Here is a 15,432-nt window from a genome sequence, read left to right on the forward strand (position 1 = left end):
GTAACTTTGAGTTCTCCTTTACTTACTCATAGAATAGACTAGTTATTTCATGAAGAAGTTACTATGAGTAACTTTAAATGTTGTCTAAATTATTGAAGTAAGTCAGGAGTAACTTCTTTGTACATTGAATTGCCCTCGGACATAACCCTCTCACATCGTAACTCAGAGTTCTCTTAGTGACTTTTTTGTAGCTCTACCAAGGTCCTGCTGTATCTTTATAATATGTATGTTTACTTGCTAATCATGACATACAATTATTACATAGTTATATAAATGATGTGCAATAACCAAGAAACAAAAGGTTGATTGACTGCTTACTATGCGTCTATCTGGGATGTCTTAATGGTTTTATGTTATTCACATTGTTGTAAAAAGTGTTCCTTTGTAACAATGTTCTACTGAATGTATGGACCTTCTACGGAATACCATGTTCTCTTGAGTGGGAACCAGTCGGAGATCGCCAACCTCTCTCCAGACTCAACTATCTAGTAACTACAGTGAGGTTGGAGTAGGTGGATTGGCTCTTTTCTAAAAAGGAGGATTACGTTTATTCAGTTGTACTCATCCAAAAATACAAAATTATGAAAATACAAAAATCAATAAAACAATATATTAAAGTACTATACACAGTGGGTGCTTGTATTAGTATCTAAAGTGCATGATTCCACCACCAAAGGGCCCTGTCAATCTTAATATATTTCCACAATAGTTTTGTCTTCTTCATTTACAAAATGACGGCTATGCCAAGAAGTTTCTTTCTGCAGGGAATCCCTCCTCTGTTTAGAGTCTTGTGTGGCTTCACTCTTATTGTGTTGCCTTTCTTTTTGACCTGGTGCCTGCTTGACTTCTGTGTCCCTTCAGTGACATTCTCACAAGGTGTGCTTTTGTCTGGCCAAAAATAGATGGGATCTTCTGCTAGGGCTCTTCTTATTGAAGTGCCAGAGTGTAACTTCCTTCTTCTTATAAATGTGTTGATCCACTCAGGCAGCTTAATGTGGCTCGTGTCCATTTTCTGAGTTGAAGTTTTGTCTATTTCATTCCAAACTTTATTACCATTTGCTGGCTATTATTTGCGCTCTCCTGGCCCTCAGTGTGTGGTTGTTCACTGACTCGCGTTCAAACTGAACTTACACCGACTCGCGTTCAAACTGAACGTACCAGCATTGTTCTCTTCTTTAGGAAAGAGCGATTCCACCCACTCCAACCTCACAATAATTACTAGAGGATGTTTTATTGAAAACATTGTAAAATGAATAAATAGATACAAAAAAGAACATGTAAAAAGTTGCATCAAGATTTTAACAAATAAGCATTAAAGCTATAAGCTGTGTTTAAGAAATGTTATTTATATTAAATTGCTTACCATTATGAAAAGTATTTGTCTAAATGCGTGATTCATCATATGTAAACTAACCTTTCTCAAATGATGACATAATGTTTTTAGTAAACATAAAAGTATTGATTGACATGCTGGTTCCATGTTTTGGTATATGTGAGGCCTATGGATCGTTACTATAGGAATATTGAGATTTTATGTTAGAAACAGAATATGTTTAGGAGTTTACAAATTTTGTATAAAAACATGGTTTACCAGTTAATTCTCCAAGGCATTGGAAGTGAGGGGCAAGTCATAAAGCCGAGCATGATCGACAAAAGACACGCATGTAAGAATAGGCAAAAATAAAGGTTTATTGAGGGAACGTACAACTTTCGCCTAATAAAGCTTTCCACTCTCCTGCCTAATATACCGGTCTGCTTCCTCCTAGATTTTACCTCCAACCATCTCCTGAATGCACACTCCACCCCTTCATGTTTTCTTTAAACTTTTCTTAAATGTTCTCCTTCCCTTACCCCTTTATATTACTTTCAACATAATCTGTGATCCTTCCTCTCATTCTTTAACTCTCCCTCCAGGCTCCAAAGCAACTCCTTATTGTTTCACACTTCACTCGACCTCTCCATCCTTCTGGACAACTTTCTGCAGCGTACCTATTCCTACTCCTACTCAATTTTCTTCTCTTTCCCCCTAACTCTCACCAAATCTCCTTCTCCTACTTACAAGATTCTCACCATTCTCCCAAAAGTTTACTTGTTAAGTAGATGGTTGAATCTGGCATGGGGGCAGCCAGTGCTTATCTAGGCTCAGATGTAACCATCTTGGGACTTCACTTGGCACATACCTGAAGCGGAATGCTTCCACAGACTGTGCATTTAGCACCTGCATAAGGTAATGCTTCTGCAGAGAATACGGTTTAACAGAATAGAGGTCCAGGTAAGTGACTGCGGGTGCTCTCACATGACTGTAGAGAATACTTTTTTAGAATGTACTATGTGTTTTCCCAGTTCTGGCCTTCATGAGCCATTGTTCTATTTGCGGACAGGACCTGTCAAATCCTCCTCATCTGGTGTCCTGCATTATCCTATCTTAGTTTTTGAAAGCCACACATGTATAACTTGATGTGGTGGAGGTTGTGTAATTACATTATGGGCTGTTTTTTGGGATCGATTCTACCATAGGCGTATTTGTAGTTTGGCTAGAATAACTGTGCTTGGAGCTTCTTTAAAGGGGAGATGGGCGGTCCCAGACAAATGTGATTAGGTCCTGCCAAACATTCGGTGCAAGGTAGGTTACTCAAGGGGATCCTCCCTACATTGACCCCAGAGGCAATAGCATGTAGCTCAATACATGTAATTAAAATACAAGAAAATACAAATTTAGCATGATACCCAATCAATTAAAGCAAGGTGTATTTATGCAACATCCTTAATGGATGCAAATCAAGAATCTCTATCACTCAGACCTCTATCAGCTACTTTTAAGAGGGTTCATATATTGATACTTAATGGATCGAAAATATAGGTGACCATTGAACCTCTTGGCACACCACCCTCTAGCTAATTAGGCAGGCATGCAACTTCATCATATATCCATCCTTTATCCTTGAAACTTCCCCAGGTATGTGACTATATTCCCCCTAGGTCCAGGTTGCTATCACTTTCAATGGTTGTTGGAAGTGATAACGATAATCCCTCAAAATCACTTGAGTACTCCCAGGTCCCTACATACATTCCCATTCAACAGTTCACCTTTAGGTTGATGCTGCTGGCATCTCTTCTTCTTCCTGATAACATGCTCCTCTTTTGTCTCTGCCTGGACCATTAATCAAACTGGGGAAATTCCTTCCCTAGGTTGACTTCTTCTGGGAGTCCAACCATGGCTGTTAAGACTGCTGTGAACTTTTGTGTGCTTGTGCAAAAGATGAGCCATGCATTGTGATTGAACATCCGATTCCCATGAACACAGGTCACGGCACCAATTCATTGGGCTTATAATGGTCTGATCACATAAATTTGAACAGTAAGGTCATCACTGTTCTCCCCCAGTCTAAAAGGGCCAGCAATACTTGTCCCTCCAGTTCCAGTAGCAGGTAGTATTTACAGTTACTTATTCTCTGGGCCAAAATATGACTTTTTCTGTCTTCCGCTTGGTCCTCCTGGACTTCTTTGTGTTCCTACCAAGTGCCATCCTCACACCCCTGCTCAAGTGTCATGGAGTAGCTTGTGCCCATTGGTTCTGCTTGTGGACTGGTGGGACGCAATTGTGATGTATCCCATTTTCCAGCAGGCAATGGACTTAACAGGGAATGTTCTAGTGCCAGAGGCATCCATTCTCTGGGTTTCAGTGGGCCAAGCAGTCAGTCAGGCGACTGTGATGAAGTCTGGTCCAGCTAGAACGTTTCTTTGTTCACCTGGGAAGTAATGGGATCTACGTTGTTGTTCTTCATTATTGGGCAAGCAGTTTGAATCGCTGTCTTCAGTGATGGCTAGTGGAGTTGGTGCAAGTAACAACATAGATTTGTAGGATTCGTGAAGTGTTCCATAATGAACTGCTGCTTTACATCATCCTTCTTTAGTCCTAACAATCTGGCTTAAACCCCAGATACAGCACAGAAACGGCTAGTGTCAAGGAGATCGAAAATGCCCTTAAAATGCTTGATGATTGGTCATCCTTGTCTCCTCGTTCTCCTTGATCTCTCAACAGCATTCGACACATTAGACCACCAGACACTCACCCAACAATTATATCACCTCTTTCAGGGGGAGCAATATCATACTCCACTGGTTCAAATCATGCCACGCAATTCGCCAGCAGTTCATACAAATGGATTCCTCCAGATCACAAACTATATCCATCACCTGTGGGGTCCTGCAAGGATCCATCCTCTCCCCGTGATCTTCAATCTTTACATGGAATGCTCACAACCCTCCTCGCTCCACACAAAATAAACATCCACCAATATGCAAATAACACGTATCTCTACCTCAATTTGTCCTCCATCAAAGAAGTCCACATAGCAAATGCCTGTGCCACATTGATCCAATCATAGATGTGCAGTGCTTACCTGAAGCTCAACCCCTCTAAGACTAGATTCATACTGCTAACCAACAAAACTGAACACCCTAAAATCCATACTTGGCTCCCTACTATGAAACTCGAGGGCTTGACACTCCAGCTGGCCATATGTGTCCCTTGGGTTCAACATTTACAGACAACTCTTCTTCAAACCGCACATAGCAAGGAAGACACAAACAGCTTGGTGTCCACTTTCTCTGCTGCCAAAATCAAGCCCTTCATCCCAGAAAACAACTTCAGATCTGCTAAACAAGCCTTGGTCTTCTCCCACCTAGATTGTAACAGTGCCCTTTTGGAATGCCTTCCGTCAACTACCCTGTCAAACCTGATATGTGTTTTGCATGCTGCAGCATGAATGAACAAAGGTTTCCATAAAATCGACCACATCACTCCCACCCTTATTCAGCTGCACTGACTGCCAGTGCAAGCTGGTATCATCTTCAAATCTCGTTGCATCATCTACAAGTCTGTCACCCTGAAGTCACCAAGCTAACCTCACTGAGAACTCAACATCTTTGGAGGTCAACAATCTACGGGAGGTAAGGATATGTGCAAACTTGAACTCCACCAGTGCAGATAGGAAAGACCCAGATGACAGGCCTTCTCTATCTATGCCCCAAGGCTCTGGCACCATCTCCCTTTCAACATCAGACTCCCCCTTGCTTCAACAGTTCTGAAAAAAGCTTCAGACGGTCCTCATCAAGCAATGGCTCATCCCTAACACCTACGTCCACACACCCTCCACTCCCTATCCTACATGAGACTGGATGATCTGCTCCCCACTGTTTCCTTTCCTGATTGCTTGTAGATAGCTTGCTACTAACATGACAGCCCTCCCGCTCTCCTGTTAGCTCCCTGCTCCATTGCTTCACTGCTTCCATCACCATGTTCTTCCCCTTATGATTGTAAATGTGCACCACAGCTCCCTGACTAAATAAATACCCTAATAATAATAATAATAATAATAATAATAATAATAATAATAATAATAATAATCATAATCATCATAATAATCCACAGTTATCGCCCCAAGCCATTTCTACAATATATAACAAATCCAGTATACCATTTGCTATGAAGTTCCGTGGGAGAGCAAGCTTTCCTTCTTCAACTGATACTGATCTTTTTTTTTATTACAGCAGAGTAGTTCTAAAATCCTGCCTCTCCAGTTTTCATAGGAGATCTGCTTGTTAGTATCAAGAATTTGGAAAGCTGAGTGCAAGTCCCTGATAATAAAAGGTGCGATATACTGAGCTCAATACACATTGTCCCACTTGGCCACATCTGCTATGCATTCATAGTTCCTGGGGTAAGCTTGAGGAGCATCGCTGTGTCAGAATCTGTATAGAAGAGAAATCGGTAGAACTGGGGATTGGGCATGGTGGGGTTGTTGTGTCCTTCAGGCAACCTAGTACCACCAGCTGTCCAGTCATCAACTTGTCCAGAATGGTCTCCATTGAGGTTTCCATTTGATGCTCTCCATTCTCGATCGCAGATGCAGTTGTTTCCTTGGAAAGGTTTTCAGTAGGGCCCAGTTCCTCTGCCAAGTCAGAGGTTTTTGACATCAATAGTAGTCTGGCACTCCGCCTCCTCCACAGCGGATGTCTGGACATCGCCTTGGCATTCCAGGGTCGGTTCTGGTAATAGAGTTGTCCCCATATAGGGCATGAAATTCAGATAACTTTGAGATGTAGTCTTACTTGCATGTAAATAAAGGTCCAGGCGTTTATGGTAGTTTCCTTTGATGGTTTTGGTTCCCTGTAGATGACCCAGAAGGCTTTTCTTTTAGACTCTGCTTTGTTTTTGTCTGAAGCATGGAAGTTCCCACTGACCTGTTGCGTCTCCACTTTGTCGATCATGATATAGGAGACCAAGAGGTTATTTCGCTTTTTGTTCTTAATCGAACATCCAAGGGCTGGAAGCTTCACTCTCTAACATGGTTGTGTTATCTCTGGACTTCTGGTCATTATAACTGGGTGCAAAACCATTGTTGAAGTGTGAACATAAAGAGCCCAAGGAACTTCTTTGCCCACGGAGAGCCTAACAGCTTTTACTAAGAAAGGAAGTGATATAACGTAATATCCTTTCTTTCTCAAATTGAAATTTAGGCTCATCAACTCATGAAGTCTACCTGGATGATGTCAGTGACCTGGACCTCACAGGATCTAAACCGGCTCATCATGAACAGGTAAAAATAAAGGTTTATTGAGGAAAGTTACAACTTTGCCCTTATTAAATTGTAAACCTTGCAACCCCCAACAACTGGGAAGATTACCTAAGTAAGTAGCACTGACACTCAACAGAGTAGTGTCTCCTTTGCATGAGCTCTGTGCCAAAACCCAGGGTAATGTATCTTTGAATACGTTTCTGAGATCCCTCAAACTCCTGCCGTCCCAATCCAGGATGTGCCAAGTAAGGAAAATTTGAATTTTATAATGGGTCATCTCCACCGTGGGGTCAAAACAACAAAGTCTGTGCCGATAACAAAAGTCTCTGGCTTCAACACACTTTCAAGTTTTAACCTGGGCCTCATTACGAGGTTGGCGGTAACCCGCCGGTGCCACTGGTGGGTTGCCACCAACTCTGTAACATTGTTTCGACTGCCTGAGATCCCGGTGCCATGGAACATTACAAGTCCCGGCGGCCCGGGATCTCAGGCGGCGTGAATCGTAACTGCCCATTCCCATAGAGTCCAATAGGACTCTGTGAGAGTGGGGAGACGGAAGCACCAGCACCGTTGCTAACAGTGCCGGTGCTTCCATGAAAACTGTGCCTACCGGGGGCGATGCACCAGGCAGGTCAGACCCTTCGGGTGCAGAGGCGCCGGCAGGCACAGTTGTAGTCTGCCGGTCTGGAATGGGTGCCAGTACGTTGCTACCGGCACCCTTAATTCTGGACCGGCAGGCTTGTAATTAGGCCCTCATAGCCCTCATTACTAGGTTGCCCCTTCCACCACCCGATATCCAGTTGATAACAGAATATTACGGGTGGCGGCAGAACGGTAAATTCCCATTCCCATGGAATCCCATGGGACTCCTTGGGATGGGAACACTGAAGCACCTGCACTGTTGTTAACGGTGCCGGTGCTTCTGTGACTTATCTGCAGGTACGGGCCTGAATTACAGGCAGGTGAGGTTAGCCGGTAGTTCACAGCCCCTACCAGCAGACTCGAAGTGAACCAATCCGCAAAGGTGTCAGCAACGTTGTTACAGGCACCTTAATTCTGGACCGGCTCACTCGTAGTGAGGGCCAATGTGTGCTTGCATGTTATTTCTGGGTATCGATGAATGGTTGATATCTGAAGGAGGCCCAAAGCTTCCACAGGAGTCTGGCTAGCTGAATCTCTGTAAAGGTTGGGCCAGGATAACTTACTTTCCTGTCTTTGGATCCTGGACCTAGTCCACAGTACCCTTCCCTCATCTACCTCCTCGAATAGTCACAATGGTCTCACGTTTAGAACTTTTCCAGTACCTCCCAGTTTCCTCTCTGAGTCCCACCTCTGCAACACTTTGTCAAGTGCTTCTACACCCACTAGGCCTCTGCTCTTACTCCTCAGACTTGGCATGAATCTGTTTGTCTCTTTTTTTCCCTGATTTTCTCTAACCTTCTCTCTTTCAGTGTCTCCTTTCGTTCTCCTCCTGCATGTTCCCCAACTCCTCTCCTTTGAAATCATTTCAAACCTCTTCCTAAATGCATACCTTGTCCCTGCCCTGGATTTGAACTCCTATGTTATTCTCAATGCGTCTCCCTCCTCCTCCTTAATAATATCCTCAACCTCCTCCTGAATGTACTCCTTCTCTACTCCTTGATGTTAACCCCAATCTCCTGCTCCACGTCAATATCATTCTGTTTTATCCTACAGCTCTCACCAATGCCCCTTCTCCTTATCAACACATCCACACTGTTCTCACAAAGCTCACAGACTATACAGAGGGCCGAGCCTGCCAGGGAGACAGTCTGCTCTTAACTGTGCTGAGAAAAGTGTCATTAATAGGCTTTGAATCTGATCAGGTAAATTATTTTTTTGTTTGAGGATTTTCTTGCCCCTAGGATCACGGAGATGCGGCTTCAGCTTTGAGCATGTCCATTCACTATCTTGGGCCTGCACTTAAGGAATTGTTCTGTGGTGACGGTAGCTTAGTATAATAGAGGTTTGTTTCTTTGTGTGTCATCGCCCATGCATATTACAGGATTCTGGAGAATACTATTTACATAGAATACGTAGAATACATGTCATGTATTTTCCCCGTTCTGGCTTTCTTGGTTTACTATTCTCTTTTTGCGCATTACTTGGCAAACCGCTCTTTCCTGGCAGACAAAACACAACGCTATCTATGTTTCAAAATGCTACTCAGGGTTGCATCACTGAAGGTGGTGGTCCCGTGATTATTTATGGGCTGGTCTTTTCAATTGCTTGTGTCAAGGTGAGTCTTGTCATTTTCTGCATTTTTCCTCTTTTGAACCTCTTTGAAGGGGAATGAGGCATGTGGCTGCCCAATGTGACAAGCCGCTGTCAAACGTATAGGACATAGTGGGGTATGCCAGGGAGCATCCGTCCCACATGGCTACCCCACCCTTTACACCAAGAGCCATGCCAGGGACTTTGCCAAGGCATCACATTGACATGTGCCAAGATAATGTGTAAGCTTGTATTTCTCTATGGCCTGTGTATTGGTGTATTTAATTAGGGAGGACTATGGAACCTAAATGCTATTATCATTATTATTATTATTATTATTATTATTATTATTATAATTAGAGTATTTATTGAGTGCTGACCGAGCTTTGGGAAGAATTATAGGGGGAAGAACAAACAGAGGGAAGCAATGGATCTACAAGCAACCAGGGGAGGAGACAGTGGGGAGCAGAACACTGAGACTCATGTAGGGTGGGGAGTACACTCTGTGTGGATCTAGGTGTTAAGGAGGAGCCATTCCTTGAAGAGGAAGGTTTTGAGCTCTTTCCTGAACTGTAGCAGTGATCAGAGACGTTTTTATACCTTGGAGGGGGCCCCAGAAGGCTAGCTGAGCTGAAGAAGTAAGAATCCATTGTTCACCAGTCTTAAAGAGCACGTGTCAGGATATTTTATGGGGTGCTGCTGAGGCTCTAAACCCATTGCCCTTCTGTTTTGGCAAGTGCATTCTGCCTTGATCAATTCATCATGTAATGATTTCTGTGTTCACTGCGGTATACATAGTTTGTGTGTTCCTTACAGCACAACTCTGTAACATTCTTTCCTTCCGGTGGGAATTATGTTGATCATGTGCAATAGGCAATGGTGAAATGCATATTGATAAATTGAGTGCCACAACTGCTCAGACGTTAGCTCAGTGTGTGAAGCACCCATTGCAGAGATCTGTGCTCACATGCAAAATTAGAATACACACATTCCAGTAAGACTGGCTGAGCCTTTCCTATGTCTGAAGTTTATAAACCTGCCTGGTATGCACTTGGTTTTGCAGAACAACATCTGCTATTATCAGCAATGTACCTGTACCAGATAGGGGTTGCTATAAAAACGAACATATCATCCGTAGGGTGAAGGTCTAGAAATTGATTTGTTGAGATGGGGTGTTGTAAATCCTAGGCAATTGCCTCCAACAGTGGCAGAAACGGTTAGTCCAAGAGGTGAATAAGTATCCAAATTCAAGACTATGGAATGACAGCGTTCATGTTTGTATGCTGGATTTGCCAGCAGACTATACTGTGATCCTGGTCAAATTATCTCATATATCTTACATTACTGTGCTGTCTTCTGTGAGGTTTGTCTTCTTGCATGCTGTTGGTATCGTTTAGCCCATTACTTGATCTTTCTTCTTATGTAGGCCTTTTGGGTGGAAGGGTTGGTAGACCGAAAAGAGCAGACCATATGTTGCAGGCCTCAGGCAAGCATATTTTATGGTCTGCTTGTTTGACATAAAAAACGGTTTGCTTTTTGTTAAAAGTCAAAGGTTTTTATGCACGTTTATAAATGAAAATAACACAAGCCATTGTTTTGGAAGTATTTAAAGCTTTAAAATAAAAAAAGACAAACCCAGATAAAATGTGTTAAATCACATCGATTGGTATGCTGGTTCTTATATACTTCCCTTGATGCTGGAGAGAAAAAAGCTAGAATAATTCCCATTTTGCATAACACCCTTCTATAATATTTTGTTTAAAAATGGTCATGTTTGGTAATGAGATTTGTGTACTTTCCAAGTCCGTTTTTTAAAAATAAAAATTAGGTTGTTTTAGTTCCTGGTAAGAACTGGAAAAGACAGGGTTCAAATGCAGAAATTGCAGTGTTGGCACACATCCCAGCTTCACCCCTTCACCCCTTAACCAATGTGTGATCCTGGGCATCTCATTTAATCTTGTATTTTCAAACCTCTCAATATTGACAGTCCCGAAACCTTTCAAAATTGTCAGCCCTTCCGAGTGATTTCCTTCTCATGGTATGATCTTCATAAACGCCTTATTCATGGTTTCACTGGGTTAATAGTGAGCAGATTTATATTGCACACCACAGGCATTTGATATCTAATGGCAACACTATTTGAAATCCATATCCCACTTCTAATCTCAGTCTGTCTGGATAAAGACACCTTCCTGGTAGCTTCTAACCTGCCTCCACTATCCATGCTACGGAATGTGTAGAGTTCTCCTTCCTTCCAATTTATGGTCTCTATCCATGCATGAGCACTTTTGCATTCTGTGAGGCAGCTAATGTGAGTTCTGTCTGTTATGGGTTACATGTACCTTTTACATATGATCCTGCATTAATACAACATCTACATTCCTGGATGTTATTGATAAAAATGTATCCTGTATGCACTAGAACTAGAACCCTTTTGTAGACTGCTAATGTTCGTCTTCAAATGCTACTTTTTTGTCATTCTGATTAGAGCAAGAATGAAGAGGGCAAGCGGACTTAAAGGGAGTAAACATGCTTATTATGCTACGAGACAGCATATCAAGTGATAGGTTGTGAGCGCAACGGATGAGGCGTGGGGGGCGCGGCCAGTATTCTTGATCCCTTAATTACTTTGGTTTAGTGGAAGGGGGCCACAAAGATGTCCGTGCCCAGGGCCCCAAAAGTGCTTAAGATGGCCCTGGTAGTAAAAGGGCAAGTGTGATTTTGACAGGAAGGAGGTTCCATAGTCTTGGAGTATAGACAGAGAAGGCCTGTCTTCTGATTCTTTCCTTCCGGCACTGTCCTGATTCAAGTCTGCACATTTCCTTACTTGTAGTGGATTGCAGGCCTCTGGAGATGCTGAGTTCTTCACTGAGGTAGCGCGGGGACTTTAGGATGACAGCTTGTAGATGATGCAACAGGGTTTGAAGATATGGGCTTGCAGTGGCAGCTAGTGTGGTTTGATGAGGGACGGACCGATGTGCTCGAATTTGCAGAGTCCCTAATGAGACATTCTGCAGCATGCAGCACATATTTCAGTGGTGATGTAAGGCCTTCCAAAAGGGCATTGCACACATCCAGGTGGGAGAGGACTAAGTCTTGGATGGCAGATCTTAAGTTTTCTGGGATGAAGGGCATAATTTTCCACAGGAGAGAAAGTTGGTAGCAGGCCAATTGTGTTGTCATTGCTATATGCTGTTTGAATGTGAGGTGTCTTTCGATGTTGATCCCAAGGGACTTGACACAGTTGGTCAACTGGGATGCAACTCCCTCGAGGTTATTAGCAGAGAGCCAGGTCTGGATGTCAGAGTGCTGTTGGTCAGCAGTCGGAATACAGTCTTGGAGGGGTTGAGATTCAGGTAAGCACTGGACATCCTGAACTGGATCAATGTGAGGCAGGCCTTGAGCCTATGGATGTCTTCGATGGAGGATATCTTGTGAAGGATCTGTGTGTCATCTGCGTATTGGTAAATATGGATGTTGTGTGGAGCAAGAAGAGATATGAGCAGTTGCATGTAAAAATTGAAGATCATGAAGGGCAGCATATATTCTTGCGGGACTCCACAGGTGAAGGGAAGAGTTGGTGACCCTGAAGAATCCAGTTGTATGAACTGTTGGTGATTCGCAGGGTGGGATTTGAACCAGCTGAGAGCAATCTCAGTGATCCCCATGCAGGGATGTAGGTTGTTGGTGAGTGTCTGGTGGCCAACTGTGTTGAATGCTGCTGAGAGGTCAAGGTGCACTAGGAGGCAAGGTTGGCCATCATCTAGGATTTTAAGGGCATCATTGATAACCTTGATGGTAGCCATTTCTGTGCTGCATTTGGGTCTGAAGCCCGATTGGTAGGATGAAAGGAGGTTATGGGCTACAATTTGTTGGAGGTTTTACGTGGCTACAGCTTTCTCAAGGATCTTACCTAGGAAGGGAAGATGGGAGATACAATCAATAGCACACTGGGCGTGATAAAATAAAATACAATCTAAAAACAGACAAGATAATAGGGAGCTTCTGAATTAATTCTCTCTGAGCAGAAACTGGGAGGTGAAATTATATTCAACGACTGAACTTCTGTAACATAGTAAGTACAAGTAATTAGCCAACCTAGAGAAAAATGTAAACTGCTTAATTTTCTTTTTAATTCTTTGTATAGTGATCTATCATCACAAAGACAGTCTAGCTAGTCTTGGATTTGTGTGCAGTTAGGCCAAAGGCGGGCCCCGGAGGGTACTCTCAATTGTTTTCCCCCAGGGTGTTTTGGGGCACTGCACAGGCCAGCAGGCTGGCCTGTATAGTGCACCTCTTCCCTGGGGGCTTAATGGGGGCAGGGATTTTTCGCGAGCAAGCAACGGTTGTTGGCGTTTCATGCGTCCTTCTCCCTCCTACGCTTTATGTAGGTCTTGGGGTCGTGAAGATTTTTTCAAGTCCTTTTTTTGTTTTTGAGGTTGATGTTGGAGGATGCGGGGTGGCCTCTTAAATGGGGGATGGTGGAATTAGTGTGACAGGCTGGGGTATTAAGAGTTGGGCAATGGTTTGTTGACTGGTTTACGTTGTTGCTGATGTGACAGGTCATACTGGCTGCAGGCTATACAGTAGGTCAGAAGAAGATTGGTGTTGAGGGGACCATGGTGGGGGAGGCTGACTAAGGCAATGGCCCTCATTACGACCCTGGCGCTAAGTGAAAAACGATGGCGGTAAATGATTACCGCCATCGTTTTCCGCTAGGTCCGATTATGACCCGTGACCGTTTACTACGATGCCATTAGCGGCATCGTGTTAACGCTGCCGCTAACTGCTCCAAGGACGCGCGCACGCGAGCTCCCACACCGTAATTACCGGCATAGCGGAAAGATACACGAATGCCGACCCAAGCGGACATGCACCTAATGCCATCACCCAGCCCGTTAAGTACCTTACCGCCATGGTGCTAATTACGCCATCGCGAACCAACCGTAAATGGCCATGTAAAGTGAATCCAGCTGCCACAGGTGCACAGAAACAGCACAGGTGGAGGCAATACAGACTCAGGAAGTACAAAAAGAGCACACCCCACCCCTTCCCACACCCAGTCACACTCCACAATGATACCAATAGGACTAGCAATGTTGGGGCTGGAGTACATGATAGCAATGCAAGTGCTACAACAACAACAACAACAACAACAACAACAGGCAGCACAGAGGAGACGCAGCAGGAGAAGGAGGGCAAGGCAGGGCCAGCAAGCCCCACAAGCACAGCCAGTGCCACCACGCAGGCAGCCCCCAATCCCACGCATCAGAGCCAGTCCATTCAACCTCACTGCTGAGCAGATCCACACCCTGTACCGTTTGGACCGGGACACCATCACCGCCATCGTAGACATGACACACAACGACATTGTCAGCATGATAGAAACACCAACCGCCATCCCACCCCTACTGAAGGTAGTGTTTGTACTCCACTTCCTGGCCACAGGCACCTACCAGCACACAGTGGGGCACTTGCATGGCATTTCACAACCATTATTCTCACGTACACTTATCCAAGTGCTCGATGCCCTCCTCAAGCACACAGACGACCACATCTCATTACCACGGACTGCCCAGGAGATTGCAAACACCAAAGTGGGTTTCCATGCACTAGCCGGCATACCTGGTTGCATTGGTGCCATCGACTGCACCCATGTGGAATTGGTGGTTCCACATGCCATGGAGGTACCGTACCGCAACCGGAAACAATTCCACTCAATCAACGTGCAAATGGTCTGTGACTCCAACAGGATCATCACACATTGTTGTGCCCGATTCCCCGGAGCAACCCATGATTCAATGGTCCTGAGGAACTCCACAATACCACGCAACATGGAGCGACATGCAGGCCCAAGATCCTGGCTACTCGGTGAGTCTAATGTCATGACCATGGAAATGTGAATTGGGTAGGTGAACGACGTACCAATGCATACTGCACTGGGCTGAAAGGGGGGGGGGAATGATGCATACTCCACCTGGCTGTGAGTAGCAGAGACAACGGAGCCAGATCATACCCTAAAGCAACCCAAACTTCACCCAACACCAGTAAACCCAATACATGATGTATGCAGCCCTACCATGTGAATGAGGTCGTGTCCCAACCATGACACAACCATCTGCAAGTGCATTGTACCAATTCAGACCACATTGACTACAACGAAATGCACCTACATGCACGTCACCAAATACCATCAACCGAAAGGCCTGTCCCCCATAACTGCGCACGAAGGAGGCACATGACGGACAGAAACATCAACACACCATTACACAGACAGCAGGGCCCCCAAAATGTCCCTATCAACATCAGTATTGCTCACTGGGGTCATGATGAGGCCGACAGCAATGTTGCAATGATGTGAGCATTGACATCACAGGACACGAGCCAGGCCACCAAAACAAACGGCATGAACGAACACAGTGGATGGGCACTCACAAGGCACTCGACCCCTCTGCATACATTGGTTGATGGCATGCAAAACAGGCCATGAGAGCCATGAGCATATATTCCGGTCGCATAGTGTGAATCAATTAGTGCATTTAGAAGTGTTCCAAAATAACAGTTGGAAGCAAGCCATGGTGGCACATCATGTTCTGAATTAGACGTCATGACTGACACA

The sequence above is a fragment of the Ambystoma mexicanum genome, chromosome 13, assembly GCF_040938575.1.
Source record: "Ambystoma mexicanum isolate Mex_15411 chromosome 13, UKY_AmexF1_1, whole genome shotgun sequence".
Classification (NCBI taxonomy): Eukaryota; Metazoa; Chordata; class Amphibia; order Caudata; family Ambystomatidae; genus Ambystoma; species Ambystoma mexicanum.